The sequence below is a fragment of the Carya illinoinensis genome, chromosome 6 (assembly GCF_018687715.1).
Source record: "Carya illinoinensis cultivar Pawnee chromosome 6, C.illinoinensisPawnee_v1, whole genome shotgun sequence".
Lineage (NCBI taxonomy): Eukaryota > Viridiplantae > Streptophyta > Magnoliopsida > Fagales > Juglandaceae > Carya > Carya illinoinensis.
The window spans coordinates 11,844,424-11,862,577 of NC_056757.1; the positions used below are offsets into that span (position 1 = coordinate 11,844,424).

Consider the following 18,154-nt stretch of genomic DNA (forward strand, 5'->3'; position numbering starts at 1 on the left):
CACTGTCCAGAAGCCTTCTCATAAACCTAAAGCAAACCTTGAATCCTTTGCCATTCCTCAAGAGTTGCTCTACATAAAAGCACATTGTCATTAGCAAAAATGTAGATGTCTATTATACATTAATATTACAAGTTATTATATTAATTTATGATATATTAATAGATGTATACTAATGTCTATTTTATTAATTTATACATTAGTAGACATTAGTAGATGTCTATTATATATAATAGTTATATAAAAATACATTTTTTTTTATAAAATATGCAAAATATTAGTGTCAGGCATATTTAATTTAGTTGGTGTGGGCCGTATGGCTCGAACCTCTACCATTATGTAGATAGTGGCGTTTAATACAACTGAGCCACTAACCATCTCCAACTCACGGGTTGGACCAAAGTTATTATAATTGTAAGTAATAACTTAAACTTTTCTCAATTTCTTTTTTCTTTTCAGAATAATTCATGCATTCTAAAAATAAATCTTTAAAATATTAATAATAATAATAAATATAATATATATTATTTTAAAAATATTTCCAATAAACTTTTGTTTCAGACGAAAGGGCCACGTGATTGGTGTAACCCAATTTTCCTCTATTCCTAACGCAGCAAGAAGAAATCCTGCATGGGAACAGTAGCAATACTGTAAGAGAGAGCAGTCAATTCAATAAGTCCCGCCAACGGGCTTATTTCCAAATCTCTTCTCCAATTTATTTTATTTTATCATTACATTTATTTTAAATTTTCACATAAAATAAAATAAATAATTTAATTTTTTTAAATTTTAAAATAAAAATATAATTAAAAAAATATATATTAATAATATTTTATTTTTTTAACTTATTTCAGTTCATCTCATTGCAAAAACCACCTATGCCTTAGTAAACAAGCTTTATAAAGCCATTACATCCGTCAATGTTCAGTAGAAAGCAAAAAGATGCCCCCACTTGTCACTTTAGAGTTAGCTGGGCTCCTCATTCCATGCCCATGTCAAGTTGAGTAAACTTGTTAGGGGTAGTTTTACAACAGTCGTCTTTTGGCAAAACTTGTCATATGCGCTCGTCTATATATGGTTTGCTCATGAGCCACGGTTTTTTTCCACAGCAACAGTTGTACTCTCCGTGCTTTCCTTTCAGGTTAGGCTCTCTATCATTTACGTTCCCTTCAATTTCTCTCTGCAACACTTGTTCTTCCCCTCACATGGGTAATACATCATTGAAGCCTTTGTCAACCTGCTGGTTTTGAGTATATGCTGTGAAATCTGAATGCAGGGTGGTTTCAGATTGGCTTGAATTGTGCTTTTGCTTTTGGATAATGGTGTTTTTGAAATTTAGTCTCTTTCAAATGCAGTAATATACTAATATGCATTGAATTGGCAAATATGCATGTACTCTAGTCTTCCTAGTTGACTCTGTTTGCCCTGTGTGATGAGTTACTTACGGAAAACAAAGGATAAAATTTGTGACAATGGTTTTGAGGAGTTCATAGGGTAAATGGTGCAACTATTGAATTTTTATTTTCTGTATTGAGGCATTCAAGTTCTAAAGTTATTTTCAACTATGGTCCTTGCTAAAAACAGAACTCTTTCCTTTAAGCAACTTACCTTTACCCATGTCTGATATACCGTGTGTACTGGTATGGCAGTTGAAGCTTGGGACTTTGAAATTGTACCAGAGCCAAGGATATTTCTACAGAGCATGGAGACTTATCTAGTGCTGCGCTTTGGAAATCAGGTTTCGAGGGATAATTTTTCTGTGCTCTGGAAACAGGAAAATGTCTTTGTGAAATTTGATTTCAAGATCAGAAAATTGTATTTCTTCTTTTCCCATCTTTCCGTAGAGTACCAGTTTGAAATCTCCTTTGAGAACATTTGGAAGATTGAGCTATATTGTCCTCGTGATCAAGCAACAAAGTTTCTTCTCATTCAGGTTAGCTGGTGAAAAAACTTAAATCAAAATAACGTTTCATCAATTGCCTGGGTCCATAGATTCTTTAGTTCACATATAGGTGTTGTGCCTCTGGTCTGTCCGAAAATCACACAAAACAATTTTAAAGTGGTTCAGCAAATTGCTTACGTCCACTGGAGCCTCTTTTATAGAATTTGTACGAGATTTACAAAACACTCTACAAAATTCTATTTCTCTCTCTCACACGTTCCTCTTCCTCTCTTTTACCCACTTCCTTTTATCTTCAGAGCTCTCTTCTATTTATAGGAGAAGAGCAGCCCACCTGTTGTAGCTTCTTCTGACTTGGGAGAGGGTGGGTGGCCTAACTATGGTAGGTGGTGGTGGGTGGTGGTGGGTGAGCATGAGTTGGTGGCTGCAAACCCAAACTCATTTCACACTCACACTTACACTTGGGTTGATTTTAACAATCACCCCCTCCACCCAAGTGTGCCATACCAGGATGCTTACAAACTGATTCATTCTTCAAATGAATGCACCAAATTCTTTGACATGAGAGACTTCTGTTATCGAATACGCTCCAATGCACCCGAGGGTGCTCAGCAGTGTTCAATACTGATCAAGTCCAAACAGTGTTGGAACTTGATCCCTGTGACGACCTTCGTCAACATATCTGCTGGATTATCTTCAGTGCCAATCTTCTGAAGTTTGATGTCATCTTCTTCCAATATTTCACGTACAAAGTGAAATCTGACATCTATATGTTTTGTTCGAGAGTGATATACTTGATTCTTGGCCAAATGAATTGCACTCTGACTGTCACAGTAAACGGTAACCTCTTGCTGCTCAAAGCCCAAATCTGTGACCAATCCCTGTAACCAAATAGTTTCTTTCACGGCTTCTGTTACAGCCATGTATTCAGCCTCAGTTGATGATAGTGCAATTGTTGACTGCAAAGTTGATCGCCAACTAACTGGTCCTCCAGCCATAGTGAACACATAACCAGTTGTCGATCGACGTTTGTCAAGATCACCTGCATAGTCTGAGTCAACATATCCAGTTACTAGACTATCTTCACTCTTCTCAAACCTCAAACCAACATCTACGGTCCCCGCAATATACCGTAGAATCCACTTAGCCGCATGCCAATGAACCTTTCCAGGATTATGCATATAGCGACTAACCAAGCTAACGGCCTGGGAGATATCAGGTCGTGTACACACCATGGCATACATTAAGCTTCCAACAACACTTGCATATGGTACATTCTTCATGTAGTCTCGCTCTTCATCGGTTTTAGGAGACTGCAATGCACTGAGCTTGAAATATGAGGCCATAGGAGTACTCACCGGCTTCGTCTTCGAGTCGATGTTGAATCGTTGCAGTATTCTCTTCAGATACTGTTTCTGAGTAAGGTGAACTATACCTTTCACCCTATCTCTGCTGATCTCCATTCCCAGTATTCTTCGTGCTTCTCCTAGATCTTTCATTTCAAACTCATTACTTAACTGAGTTTTTAAGCGATCTATCTCCCCCTTGCTTTTACATGCAATTAACATATCATCTACATATAAAAGCAAATAAATGAAAGATCCATTTGCAAGTTTTCTGAAATATACACAATGATCGTATTGGCAACGAGTGTATTTCAGATCCAACATAAAGCGATCGAAACGCTTGTACCATTGTCGAGGTGACTGCTTCAAGCCATAGAGAGATTTCTTCAGACTGCATACCCAATTCTCTTTGCCAGCTTCTTTGAATCCTTCTGGTTGAGACAGATAAATCTCCTCTTCCAGATCACCATGTAAGAAAGCTGTCTTCACATCAAGCTGTGCTAACTCAAGATCATATTGTGCAACCAAAGCTAACAATATCCGAATGGATGAATGTTTCACAACAGGAGAGAATACTTCACTGTAGTCAATTCCCTCTGTCTGAGCGTAGCCCTTGGCTACCAACCTAGCTTTGTATCTCACTCCATTTTTAGCAGCTTGATCATCTTTCTGATTGAAGATCCACTTACAGCCAATTGTCTTCTTTCCTTTTGGAAGCGGCACAAGCTCCCAAGTCTGGTTCTGGTGAAGAGACTGCATCTCTTCATTCATCGCCTTTGTCCATTCAATTTGTTCACTGGACTGTACGGCTTCTCTGTAAGTGGTTGGGATCTCACCCCCTTCAGCTGGTAATGCATATGTCACATAGTCTGAATAACGTATCGGTACACGTTTCTCTCGTCTCGGTCTGTTGGTTGCTATTGACTCAGGTTGACTTGGAGGTACTATGACTGGATTATCAACCTCATCTTGTCCATGCTTTCCCAACTTCTTTGAAGTAATAAACTCCACACTCTGCGAATCATCTAATGTTTCGCCATCACTGCTGCCTTCACTGGAATCTTTATGCTTATGTGACTTAAGCATCTCAGATTCGTTGAATGTAACATCTCTACTGATGATTACCTTTTTGGACTCTACACACCAGAGTCTATACCCTTTTACACCGATACTAAAGCCCAAGAATTTTGCTTTCTTGGCTCTAGGATCAAGCTTACTTTCTTTAGCATGATAGTAAGCAGGACATCCGAAAATGTGTAAAAAGTCATAATCAGTAGCATGTTTACCTCTCCACATTTCAATGGGCGTCTTCCCATTATTGGCAGCTGCTGGTAGTCGGTTAATGAGGTGACAGGCATAGGTCACAGCTTCAGCCCAAAATTGTTTACTGAATCCAGCATTCAGCAACATACATCGCACTTTCTCTAATAAAGTACGATTCATTCGTTCTGCCACACCGTTCTGCTGCGGTGTACCTCGTACCGTGAAATGTCTGACAATTCCCTCTCTCCGGCATACTTCCATGAAGGGGTCTGAAGTGTACTCACCTCCATTATCAGATCTGAGCCGCTTGATCTTCCTGCCGGTCTGAGTCTCAACCATTTTCTTCCAATCAAGGAAGATTTTCAGCACTTCATCTTTGTTCTTCATCGTATACACCCACACACGACGAGAATAATCATCAACAAAAGTTACAAACCAATGTTTACCTCCCAAAGATGCATTTTGGGTAGGTCCCCAAACATCGGAATGCACATAGTCAAGAATTCCCTGTGTATTGTGTACTGCGGTTCCAAACTTGATCCGCCTCTGCTTCCCCAATACACAGTGCTCACAGAAAGACAGTTTACATGTCTTGGCACCTTTGAGTAAGCCTTGCTTCACCAGTGTTTGCAAAGCTTTTTCTCCTGCGTGTCCCATACGCATATGCCAAAGACTGGTGGTGTCGGCATCAGTCTCATCTAGCTTCTCACAGCCTGTGGAAGCTCTTCCATCAACAGTACTTCCTTGCAAGAAGTACAAGTTTCCTCGCCTCAAACCCTTCATTGCCACCCGAACTCCCATTAGTACTTTGAGAGTTCCATCTTCAATGGCGATTCTGAATCCCTTTGAATCCAGAGATCCCAGTGAGATGAGATTCTTCCGTAAGTCCGGAACGTACCGAACTTCTGTCAGAGTCTTGACGCTGCCATCATGCAGCTTTAACCGAATGCTACCTACTCCTTGAGTCTTACAGGCACTATCATTGCCCATAAGTACTGCTCCACCATTAATCTTTGTGAAATCAGTAAACCAGTCCCGATTGGGACACATATGATAGGTACATCCGGAATCCATAATCCATTCATCGGAACGACAAATGGATGATGAACTTGCCAAGGCAAAATCTGACTCGTCATCTCTGTCCACGACATTGGCTGTGTTGGGTTGATTCTGCTGTTGTCCCTTCCGGTTGGGACAATCCTTCTTCCAGTGTCCTTTGTTGTGACAAAAGGAACACTCATCTCTGGCGAGTTTTCTGCCGACTGATGAACCACGCGATGTGGCTCGGGTTTTCGAATGAAAACCTTTCCTCCTTCCGGGATACCTTGACTGTGGTCTCCCCCTTGCTGTTAGCGCTTCACTTGATCTATCTTGATGTACCTGTTTATCTTTTCTCTGGTACTCATTGCTAATTAAAGAGCTAGATACATCTTCAAAACTAATCTTTTCCTTCCCATACAATAGAGTAGTAATTAAATGCTCATATGTATCAGGCAAGGAATTCAACAGTAGTAAAGCCTTATCTTCATTTTCGATTTTAACATCCAAGTTTAACAAATCAGCAAGAATTTGATTATAATTATTCAGATGTTCAGACATTGAAATACCTTCACGAAATTGGAATCTGAAAAGCTTCTTCTTCAAGTGCAAACGGCTCTCAATACTCTTCTTCATGAATTTATCCTCCAATTTCTGCCAAAGTACCCTAGCATCTGTCTCTCTCATGACAAAATACTTTTGTTCTTTGGTAAGGCATAATCGGATTGTACTACAAGCTTGAGTACTAAGCTTCTTCCAACCCTGATCAGTCATATCATCTGGCTTTCCTCCCAACGCAATATCCAACTCTTGTTGGATCAACACGTCCATGACTTCACATTGCCACATGCCGAAGTTGCTTGTTCCATCGAACTTTTCAACTTCAAACTTGGCATTTGACACAGTGGACCGACGTCCCGAGCTACTGGAATGTTCAGAGCTCCTGTCTCTTCCAGATCCTTCCATTTGAATTTTAAAAAATTTAGACTCAAAATTTCAAAATTCTAACCGTACGGATGAGTCCGGAACGATCCAAATAGTAAGAAAGCACTATTTGATTGTTGAAATCGGATTCCGAATGGCTTAGATCAAGCCGAAATTGGATCTGAAAAACGGACGGTTGTGATCTGTCTGGAGCGTGGGATGCACGCGCTGAACAGTGCGCGTGGGCGGCGAGTAGGCGCGTGTATTACACGCGCTACAGTACTGTCTGCGCGTGGGGAGCGCGTGAGGCGCGTGTATATCACGCGCTGAACCTTTGTAGGGCGCGTGGGAGCGCGTGAGGCGCGTGTCTTCCACGCGTCTTCAACCTCTGGAGCGCGTGAGGGCGCGTGGGAGCGTGTAGTTCAGTTGTCTTCTTCCTCCGACGCGCGTGGGGGCGCGTGGATGACAGCAGTGCACGCGCGGACCTTCTAGGGGCGCGTGTGAGCTACTCCGACCTCCGTTTTCGATTCCGTTTGCGGCAACGGATTCGTCTCAACGCGAGGAACACCCTGGAGTTGTCAAAAATTTATTTTGAGTAACTTGAATTTTCGGACAGCTCGAACCAGAGCTCTGATACCAATTGTTGTGCCTCTGGTCTGTCCGAAAATCACACAAAACAATTTTAAAGTGGTTCAGCAAATTGCTTACGTCCACTGGAGCCTCTTTTATAGAATTTGTACGAGATTTACAAAACACTCTACAAAATTCTATTTCTCTCTCTCACACGTTCCTCTTCCTCTCTTTTACCCACTTCCTTTTATCTTCAGAGCTCTCTTCTATTTATAGGAGAAGAGCAGCCCACCTGTTGCAGCTTCTTCTGACTTGGGAGAGGGTGGGTGGCCTAACTATGGTAGGTGGTGGTGGGTGGTGGTGGGTGAGCATGAGTTGGTGGCTGCAAACCCAAACTCATTTCACACTCACACTTACACTTGGGTTGATTTTAACAATAGGTATATGAAGCTAGTAATTTTGTTTCTCTCTTATATGCATAGGATGCTATACTGTTTCTTACCAGCACTCTTTAGCCCTATTCTAGTTATGGATTTCATCTATTCAATGACAAGTTTCTTTCGACCATATGATGTCAATAAAAAGACCATTTTCCCATCTATAAATTGACACTGTTAATCAGTCAACACAACATAAGTTCATCAGTAGGTCTAATGACAATTCTATTCAAATTCCAAAATGAAACCCAGTATCAGAAGGTCTTTAGTTGGAAGCAGAAACTGTCAGCCCTTGTTAGCTTTTCGTTTTGGGTTGATATCATGTGTTTATTTATTAGATACTTGAATAAAATGTTGTTTTCTCATTTTGATGATCTTGTTGTAGTTGAAATTTCCTGTCAATGTTACCTAAATTCATCCCTTGGAATAAATGGTAGTTGTGTCGCTATTGCCAGTCTTTCTATTTTCACTAAATGAGTTCTTGTTTATATTGCAAGCTGCTTCGTTCTCCAAGGATTCATGCAAAAGCTGAATCAAGTGGACATCATTATGGGTGGGTTCGAGAAGTTGATTTCACTCCATTCTGCTGCATTGGCCAATCTTCTGCTCTATGTTTGGAGCTTCCAAATATGCTTCGGCTTCCAAAATTCCACCTTGATTTTGTCTATTATAAAGAAAATGAAGAACAACTTGAATTGATGGAAGGTTCTCCTTTCTCTTGCAGTTCAGGTCTTGTGCCCATTGTGAATCCACCCATAGGCTTTGACCTGCCATATAAAATCTTGTTTAAGATCAACTCCTTAATTCAGCATGGATGTGTTCCCGGGCCAGCAATTGATGATGATTTTTATCGGTTAGTCGATCCTAAGAGTACCAAAATTGAGTACATAGAAAGTGCCCTGGACAAGCTGTTTCATTTAAGAGACTGCTGCTATGAACCTGTGAGATTGCTCAAGGAGCAGTTTAAAGGATATGCCACATCTACGCTACTTCCTAGAGCTCCTGCCATTTCTTTATGTGATGGGCTAGTGTATGTACACAGGGTTAAAATTACTCCATCTAAAGTATACTTCTGTGGTCCAGAGGTGAATCTTTCCAACAGAGTCTTGCGCAATTATCCCGAAGATATTGACAATTTCCTGCATGTTTCTTTTGTCGATGAGGACTTAGATAAAGTGCGCTCAATAGCTTTATCTCCACGTTCATCATCCGCAAATGAGCATAAGCGAACCAGAATTTATGAGAGAATAAAATCCACTTTAAGAAATGGCATAGTTATTGGAGATAAGAAGTTCGAGTTTCTTGCCTTTTCATCAAGTCAGGTACGAGATAATTCTGTTTGGATGTTTGCTTCAAGAACAGGCCTGACTGCAGCAGATATCAGACAGTGGATGGGTAATTTTCGAGATATAAGGAATGTGGCAATATATGGTGCCAGACTGGGTCAGTCTTTTGGCTCTTCTAGAGAAACTGCCAATGTTAGTATAGATGAAGTTGAAGTTATTCCTGATGTAGAAGTTAAGAGGGGAGAAGCCACGTATTGTTTCTCAGATGGCATAGGGAAGATATCTCAAGAGTTGGCTTGCAAAGTGGCAACAAAGTTAGGCTGCAGTTCTGTTCCATCAGCATTTCAGATTCAATATGGTGGGTATGCTGGTGTTGTGGCTGTTGATCCGACATCACCGGTGAAGTTATCATTGAGAAAGAGCATGTTCAAATACAAATCACTCAACACAAAACTCAATGTTTTGGCATGGAGCAAGTTTCAACCTAGTTTTCTCAACCCTCAGATAATCGTCCTTTTTTCAAACCTCGGGGTTAAGGATCAAGTTTTTCAGGAAAGGCAATGTGAGACTATAGATAAACTGAATGCCATGTTAACAGATCCGTTGATAGCACAGGAGGCACTGGAGATGATGTCCTCAGGAGAAATCACAAGGGTTCTTAAGGAAATGCTTATATGTGATTACAAGCCAGATGCAGAACCATTTCTTTCAATGATGCTTCAAACATTCCGTGCATCTAAGTTGATGGACATAAGGTTTGGAACAAGGATATTTGTTCCAAATGGAAGAGTTATGATTGGATGCCTAGATGAAACCAGGACACTGGAATACGGTCAAGTATTTCTGCAAGTTTCTCGCTTTAGTAGGGAGCTTTGTAACCAGTCGTCGCATATGTTTAGTGTCAGCAGCTCAAATCCAAATAACTTCATTTTTGAAGGTGAGGTGATTGTTGCTAGAAACCCATGTCTACACCCAGGAGATGTGCGTGTCCTACAAGCTGTTAATGTGCCAGCTCTACACCACATTGTGGATTGCGTTGTTTTTCCACAAAAGGGAAAAAGGTAAGATTTTAATATCCCATTGTGGCTACTTCTAAAGCATGAAATGTTATTTGCATGCGTCTGTAAATTAATGACTACCTATTTGTGCTCTTATTTAATCAACAAATAGAGAACAAAATCTATTTTTCTCGAGTAGAAACTAGACATATAAAGTTGTCTATTTACATTGTCTCGTGTATAATATGCTATTTGTGAAGATACTAGATTCAGACTGAACTTTCTCTTTATATTGCACTGTTGTTTCTTCATCCACAATATTCAAAAGTCATATGCAACAATATTTTGGTCTACCTTTTACTAACATATTGCAGCATTAATTGTTTTTGACTGTTGAGACCATGATCTTATGCAACATTATTTGTGTTTAGACCTCATCCAAATGAATGTTCGAGAAGCAGTTTGGACGGAGATAAGTACTTTGTCTGTTGGGACCATGATCTTATTCCTCCTCTGCGATTTCAACCAACGGAATATATTGCAGCACCAACTATGCAACTGGATCGTGATGTTACGATAGAGGTATTTATAAATACATTTTGATTGTGCAAAGTATCAACAGAACGAGTTCTAGAATTTCATATTTTAAGTTTGTCACTGCAATTAATTATTATATTAACTGCAATTTGAATGGAATAATATATATATATATATATTAGCTATCACTGATAATTTTCTTCCCATTTGATTACAATATAGAGAATAGATCATGCTGCAATCATCTTGCCTTCATTACCTTGGATTTTACCCTTCTTCAATGACAATTAAGCATTTAGCTTATATATAGTTGCCTCTATACTTGGACATCCAATGGGCATATAGACGATTTGGTGATCTAAGAAGCTGTTTCAAATACACATCTGTACTTAAAAATATGTTTTGAAAAAATTTAGAAAGCTTTTATCCTCTCTGTAAAAATTTAACAAACATGCATAAACATGCATAACAGCTGCATCTTCGTGTAAAAATATAAAGTCAAGTTGGATTGAATGAAAGACTCTTATTTAGATCTTTTGCATCGATAACTAAAGAAAAAGAAAAGTCCTCGAAAAACATGTATGATGTTGATAGAGGAAATGTTGTTGTTCAGTCTCTTATTTAGATCTTTCCGAGGATTTTCATTCCTTTCTCACCTTTCCATGTCCATTGCAACAACTTCCTTCCACAGCTAACATATGACAGCCTGTTATTGTTGTCCTGCAGGAAGTAGAAGAGTGTTTCACCAATTACATAATCAATGGCAATTTAAGAATCATCCAAAATGCCCACATTGTCTTTGCAGATAGGGAGCCCCGTAGAGCAATGAGCCATAAATGTTTGGAACTTGCTAAGCTACACTCAATTGCCGTTGACTTCCCAAAAACTGGTGTTGCAGCCGAAATACCTCCTCATCTGCGTGTCAACGAGTATCCCGATTTCATGGAAAAGCCTGAAAAATGGACCTACAGATCAACATCTATCCTAGGAAAGCTTTTTCGGGAAGCGAAATACATTGCATTGCACACAAGTCCTAAGGAATCCTTCACTTTGGAAATAGCGAAACAGTATTATGACCGACATGGAAGTAGACGGCTTTGAGGACTACCTCAGTGATGCTTTCAAATACAAAAGTGACTATGATTACAAGTTGGGGAATTTGATGGACTATTATGGGATCAAAACTGAAGCAGAAATATTTAGTGGTAACTTTTGGAAAATTCCAAACCATCTTGATAGGAAGGGACTTATAGATGCAATTAAATATGCTATGTATTCCTTAAAAATGGAAGCCAGGAGCTGGTTCAATAAGGGAGATGATTCTGACACTTATAATGCAGAAGCAAAAGCATCAGCGTGGTATTTTGTCACATATCATCATACTTACTGGGGCCGCTACAATGAGGGAATGGATAGGGCTCATTTCCTTAGTTTTCCATGGTGTGTCTATGACAAGCTTCTGCAAATCAAGAAGGATAAAGGGAGCAAAAGCTCTTCACTTCTGTCATCACCGGACCATCAACTCAATCAACTTATCTGAATATGAAAGCAGTGTGATATTACTACTATTTTACCTTTGCTTGGTACTGTTATTGGTATTTGCTTGTAAATGCTCCAGGTAGATTTTTATGACTGGAAATATGTTGTAATTCCTATCTTACTTAAATAGATCTCCGGGTTTGTATTTTGTCATTGAATCTGCAATGTATAAGAATATAAATTAACTACAAAGCTTAAAAGAAATGGAAGTAGAAATACCAAGTCTTTTCTAAGAGTAGAATTAATGCTTTAAACAACTAAGAGTGTGGAAATACTTAGTGTTTCACTCCTCTCCTTCCACTCTCAAGCCAATGCTGCCGCTTACCATCACAGAGACCTCATATTTTATTCATTGAACCAAAGATTCTCTCCCAATGCTGAGTGATGTTTTGGTTTTCTTCTTTTCATGTCCAACACAAGAAGCATATAGTCTTATATAAGTGGTTTTCCTGTATGTTTTGGCCAAGGATTTGTTTCTTAACTATTGGTGCATATATTGACATTAGCACCTGCTCATCTGGATCTGAACCCAAATCCGGGTATCCAACAAAATCCATATATGCATCCGGGTTCTTAAATGAGGATGCATATCTACCCAGACAGATATCTAGAAGTCGAGGATAAAAGCCTGAATATTCAAACAACCTAGTTATAACCATATATTCGAGTTTAGTCTTATCCACCCAATTTCATGGGCTTTTTTTAGGGCATTTTCAGTATCTACTTTAGACTATAAATATTATGTCTAGGTGAGAGTTTTCTATTGGTGGGCCTGGCAACTTCTTTCTACTCTTTGATGGATTGGGTTTTGAATCAAAACCTGTTTGCTGCTTTGGTCCAGAAAAATCATTATCTACAAAATATTAACAAAATTGAAAGTCTAAAGATATCGTTCGTCCTCTTAACTAATTAAAAGCATTGGCATTGGGCTATCTTTAAATTTGGATTAGTTATCAAAAATTAAATAATCTCATCTCATTTTATCTTATCTAATAATTATAACTTTTTAAATTCTTATACAAAATATAATAAACAATTCAATTTTTTCAAATTCCAATACAAAATTAATATTAAAAGATTATATTATAATAATATTTTATTTATTATTATTCAAAATATCTCATCTCATCTTATCTTGACTACGTAACCAAACGGGTAAGACTATGAGCTATAGTCCCTTTAAGTAAGACTATGAGCTATATGGTAAATCCAAACCTTTCTTCCTTTTTGGCTAGACACTAGTCATAGCCAAAACACATATTTTATTTTAAAGTATTGCTATCTCTAATTATTAATTAACTTTGTCAATAATAATAATTAACTGATTTTTTGCACGGTTATTAATATTGCTATATATAATTATTAATTAACATATAGTTAGTGTAGTTGCAAAATATAAAAAAAAATAATTTTAATATTATTATGAAAAAAATAATATTATATCAATATTTTATCTAATATATGGATAATCCAACGTGGAGTTATACGTTGAATAACTTTAGCTTTAGGCAAAGCATGTAGTTTTAGGTAAATTTTGATTTTGAATTTGGTTAAACCATTGCCAATGCTCTAAATCTGATGTTATAATGCAAGAAAATTTCTTGTGCGTCAAATCTATGTACTTGAAAAGAAAACATGGCAAACATTCCATATTAGACTTTGATTACCTTAAAGATATATATCTAAAACAACAAACAAATACTCAAATACGCTAACATCATTTGTCAAACTAACGTAGAAATTTGATGAAAAGAGCGTACTCGTAGCTATTGGAGAGAACATAGCAGCGGTTTAGTCTTTCACATCTAAGATTCACTCTAGAAAAATTAACAGCGATTGAATGTGCAGAGTCGATAATAAATTTGGAGTAGTGACCATAATCTATATATAATACCCGAATTTTAACTTTGTCCATCATAAAATAAAAGAATTACATGGGTCTGTAACGAGTCTCTACACATAAATTAGGTTCATACCACTTTAATACTCATGATCTTTAATACTCATGATCTGACTAAAATCATGGGCTTCTAGAGATATGTAAATGGTCAGGTTTTCTCATTTTATTGAACACACTTATTGGCCCTTGTAAACATTACCTAAACCTTATATCCGGCAATTATACAGTGTATGATTTATGATCTATGTAGTTCCATTAAATTTTAAAATATTTCTAACACAAGATTGTAGTGGTATTGTAAACTAGCTCCATCTGCACAATTACTATCAGTTTTGCTTACTGTAACATTGTTTTGCTTTGCATAACTTTAATCACTCACTTCACCAAGAACCAGAACCAACTTAAAAGGGGAAAGGTGGTGGAAGTATCATTATATACCGAAAGGCAAATGCGAGAGGGAATGCACAAGCAAACATCATTGCCATTCAAACTACAATCCCAACTCGAAAAGGTCAGTAGGTGGATTTTGAATTTAATTAATCAAAAAAATGGAAAATGGCTAAAATATCATGGTTGCTTGAGACAAAACCTCATAAATTGCTTGATATTGAACTGAACCAAGTTAATGCGAGTCTCATAGTCTATATCTCCTGCCCATCAGCAAGTGTCTGTGTTGGAAGACAGGGCTCTGTTTGGATAGTAGAAATATTTCATCTTATCATTACAATTTTTTCAAATTTTCATACAAAATATAATAAAAATTCAATTTTTTCAAATTTTGAAATAATAATAATATCAAAAAAAATAATATTTTGATAATATTTTATTCAACTTTAAACTCTCATGTCAAATTATCTCATCTCAACTCATTACTCAAATCGCACATAAGTCTACCCTATCCTCCTCTGTACATTCAATATTTGTTTCTGCCCCCAACCTTGGCCACCCTTAACAACCCATTTTCTTTTCTTTGTCTCTTTTATTTTTATATGACCACACAAGTTATTCTGTTAACATCAATTCAACAAGCCAAACTGTCATTGTGAAAAATAAGGAATAAGAAAATGAAAGACCCAAAATATCCAACACATCAAGTTTTGAATTCCAAAATATCCAAGTGTATATTTCATTATTCCTATCCAGTTTTGAAAGTTGGTGATTATTCTAGTTTAAGTACTGAAATAAAATATTTTGATACTAATTTTTATGGATGTCTCATTCCAGGATACAAATCTATATAATTTGTCATCTTTAAAAATGTATTTTTGTATATATTATTCATATTGATAAAAATAATAGGTAATAATCTTTCAATGAATCATAAAATAAATATCAATATAAATTATTTCTTTTTATTGCCTTTAATTTCAGTGCTTGCCCAAAATGTGTTACACCATAGTGTTTTTCAATTAAAGCCACAAAGGGATATTAAAAGAAATATGTTATAATTAACACCAACTTGTCATCTTAAATAAAAAAAAATTAAAAAAAAAAAAACATGCTTTAAAAAAAGAAAACAAAAATGTACACTATCAGTACCAGTACCGAATTCGGCACTTACTGTGCCTATGGCGCCACCCTAGTGAAAAAATAGAATAAATATACAATATAAAATTATTATATGAGAATTTGAAACGTGAAAGAGAAATAGAGTGTCGAATTAGATAATGATTTGTTTGAGGAAAAATATAGTTGCAAGCACAATTGTGCACTAATTTGTGTACCAATATGATGTGATTGGTCAAAAAGTAGATTTTATTGAAAACAGTGTTAATTTAAATTTTAAGTATGAATAAATCAGTATTTGTACACAGATTAGTGCACGACTGTGCTTGTATGTAGCAAAACTCTTTGTTTGATTGGGTATCTTTTGATAAGGACCGGCTTGAGAGAAGTTAAAGTTTCTCTTTTTAGGAGGTGTTTCTCGTCCTTCTGCACATTTTACTACTTTTAGGTTTGGTTTAGCCCTTTGAATTTTTTATTTTAAATTTTAAATTTTTATTTCATCATTATAATTTTTATATAAAACATAATAAAATACAATTTTTTCTTAATATTTTTAAATTCTAAAATAATAATAATATTAAAATATAATATTTTAATATTTTATCTTAAAACTCGAAATTCTCATCTTACTACCAAATCATACCTTACATTTTAGTTTTTGTCTGGTTCATCAAGGCAACTTAGCTTTCGGAGTAAGCTTGTTTCAACAGAGCTAGGCAGATGGATATGAAGTCCCTCATCTCCTAAACAAAAGCCCTGTCCTGACAGGATCTTCATTTGCGAATAACATCAGAATCAGCAAAAATAACTTCAGACAAGGTTTTAATAGGCAAGTTGGTAGCTGATAGACCACCTAAATCAAGGCCCCTGGAACTTCAAATGACATTTGATGATTTTAAAACCATGGTACCCTGATGCTACAATAAAAGAAGTTAGCTTGAACCAAGCCATTTTCAATGTACAACTGCACGGTTTACCTTTAGATCACTTCAATATGGAGAATGCAATGGATACAAGGAAGGCAATAGGAAATTTCATTAGGGTGGAAGAAGACCCAATTTATGGTTTAGCATTTAGCAAATTAATTCAAATAAATGTGGAAATAAATGTTACCAAGCCACTAAAAAAGGTTTTCTATTGCCAAGATTAGGAATCAAGGAAGTTTGGGTGGCTTTTAAATATGAAAAACTTGCTGATTTCTATTATGCTTGTGGAAGGCTGTGGAAGGCTAGGACATTTCTAGATCTTCTGTGGTTTCCACCAATCATCCCGTCCAAAGGTCAGATTCGGTCCCTCCCTTAGATTTGAACATAACATCCCTCAAGGCAATACTCTGGCATTTCAACAAACAGATGAGGGGCATAAAGGAGAAATTGGGCACGAGGAAATTGAGGCACCATTACATTCGCCTTACAACAACCCAAACACAGGTTTAGAATTAGAAAAGTGGAAACATAATGCAGGAGCAAGCCAACACATAGGAGTAAGCCAATCAAGTTCATCTTCAAGAAAATGATTGCACTCTTACACTTGTGAAGAAGAGGATCTTCGAGAAATCACACCCGCACTGTTAAATTTCTTTCCCTCTCCCTCAAGCTCCACGAAGCTCCTTGAAATCCACAAGAATTCATCCTTTACAAACTTGAAAGCACTATTCAGCTATAGTGATCAAGCATCATTCAATACTCCACTAACAAGAGTAAATATATTTACTGTAGACACAACTACCGAATTAAGAATTCAATGTCCCTACCACAACCAAATCCCTCTTTTAACTCATGGAGTGAATATAAAGCCTACGAAAGAATCTTCATCGGTGACTAATCTTTAGACACCCCATCAGCCGCTGTCTCGCTATCAACAAGAAGGAATGCCCCCTAGAAGGCATAATGGAAACAAATCTACTCCACAATGCAAGGATATAAGGAACAGTAGCTAAAGCATAGCACTAGGCCTCTGTTAGCCCGTAAAGGTGAGTCTTCCCAATAGTAATATTCCTACTTTGAAGCACAACAACTATTCATCAGTAGCCCAAAAGCCCAGTCAAAAAACTCAATTTTCATAACCCCTCTTCCATCGCATCCCAAAATTGGCAAACAGACCAAGGCCCATTCAAAGCCACATCATTTGTCTTTTATTCCTTCAAAGGGTTGCGCCTCTTTCAGCTTAAATGAGGTCAAGCACCTTACAAATTCTCTTCAAGGTCCAACACTTCAAGCCCAGACAAATTTCATAATACACCATGAGTCCTTTGAGAAAGAGCTCCCTGCACAACCAATCCACAACTCATTTCACCTATCATGCAAGAAGTCAACCACTTAAATGAGGCCATACAATCTTTAGAGTTGAATCATCACATGATTGAAGCTCTCCCCATGCATAAAAACAATGATACACCTCAGCATATGGCTCAAGAATTGCAACCACAAAAAGTAATTACTCTGATCATAGAGGAAGTTATCATTACTGAACTATACACAATAAAAGCTTCTTCATCATTCAAGCCATACAAAAGAAACCTCAAGACAACAATTTTCGAAAGATCAAGATATACCAAAATGTAAATCCCAACAACTTATCAAAATGGAGAAGTTTGAGTCAATAGGAAAGGAATCCCAAGTAGTTTAGTCAGAGGAATCAATAATGGCACTAACCCTTATTGTCATGCAGTCGAGTTTAGGGGTAAAGAAAAGAATATTAAAGGGAAAGAAAAAATGAACCCTTACTCTATGCCAGCCACTCAATCCCAGAAAAGTCCAAGACAACTCATGAGGCAAGTGATTGAGCTGAATTATTGCATTTTTAATACTTTTGGAACCAATATATATTAATTCTTTCATTACTTTATCATTGGTTTTATATGGAAAAATGAATAAATTAAAGTTGTAATTTTAATTTATTAAAAGCATGAAT

General features: G+C 37.0%; 1 pseudogene; it reads left to right on the forward strand.

Moving 5' to 3' along the window:
* The first annotated feature begins 997 nt into the window (after nt 1–997).
* On the forward strand, nt 998–12,027 carry LOC122312389 (annotated as a pseudogene).
* Nucleotides 12,028–18,154: the final 6,127 nt, after the last annotated feature.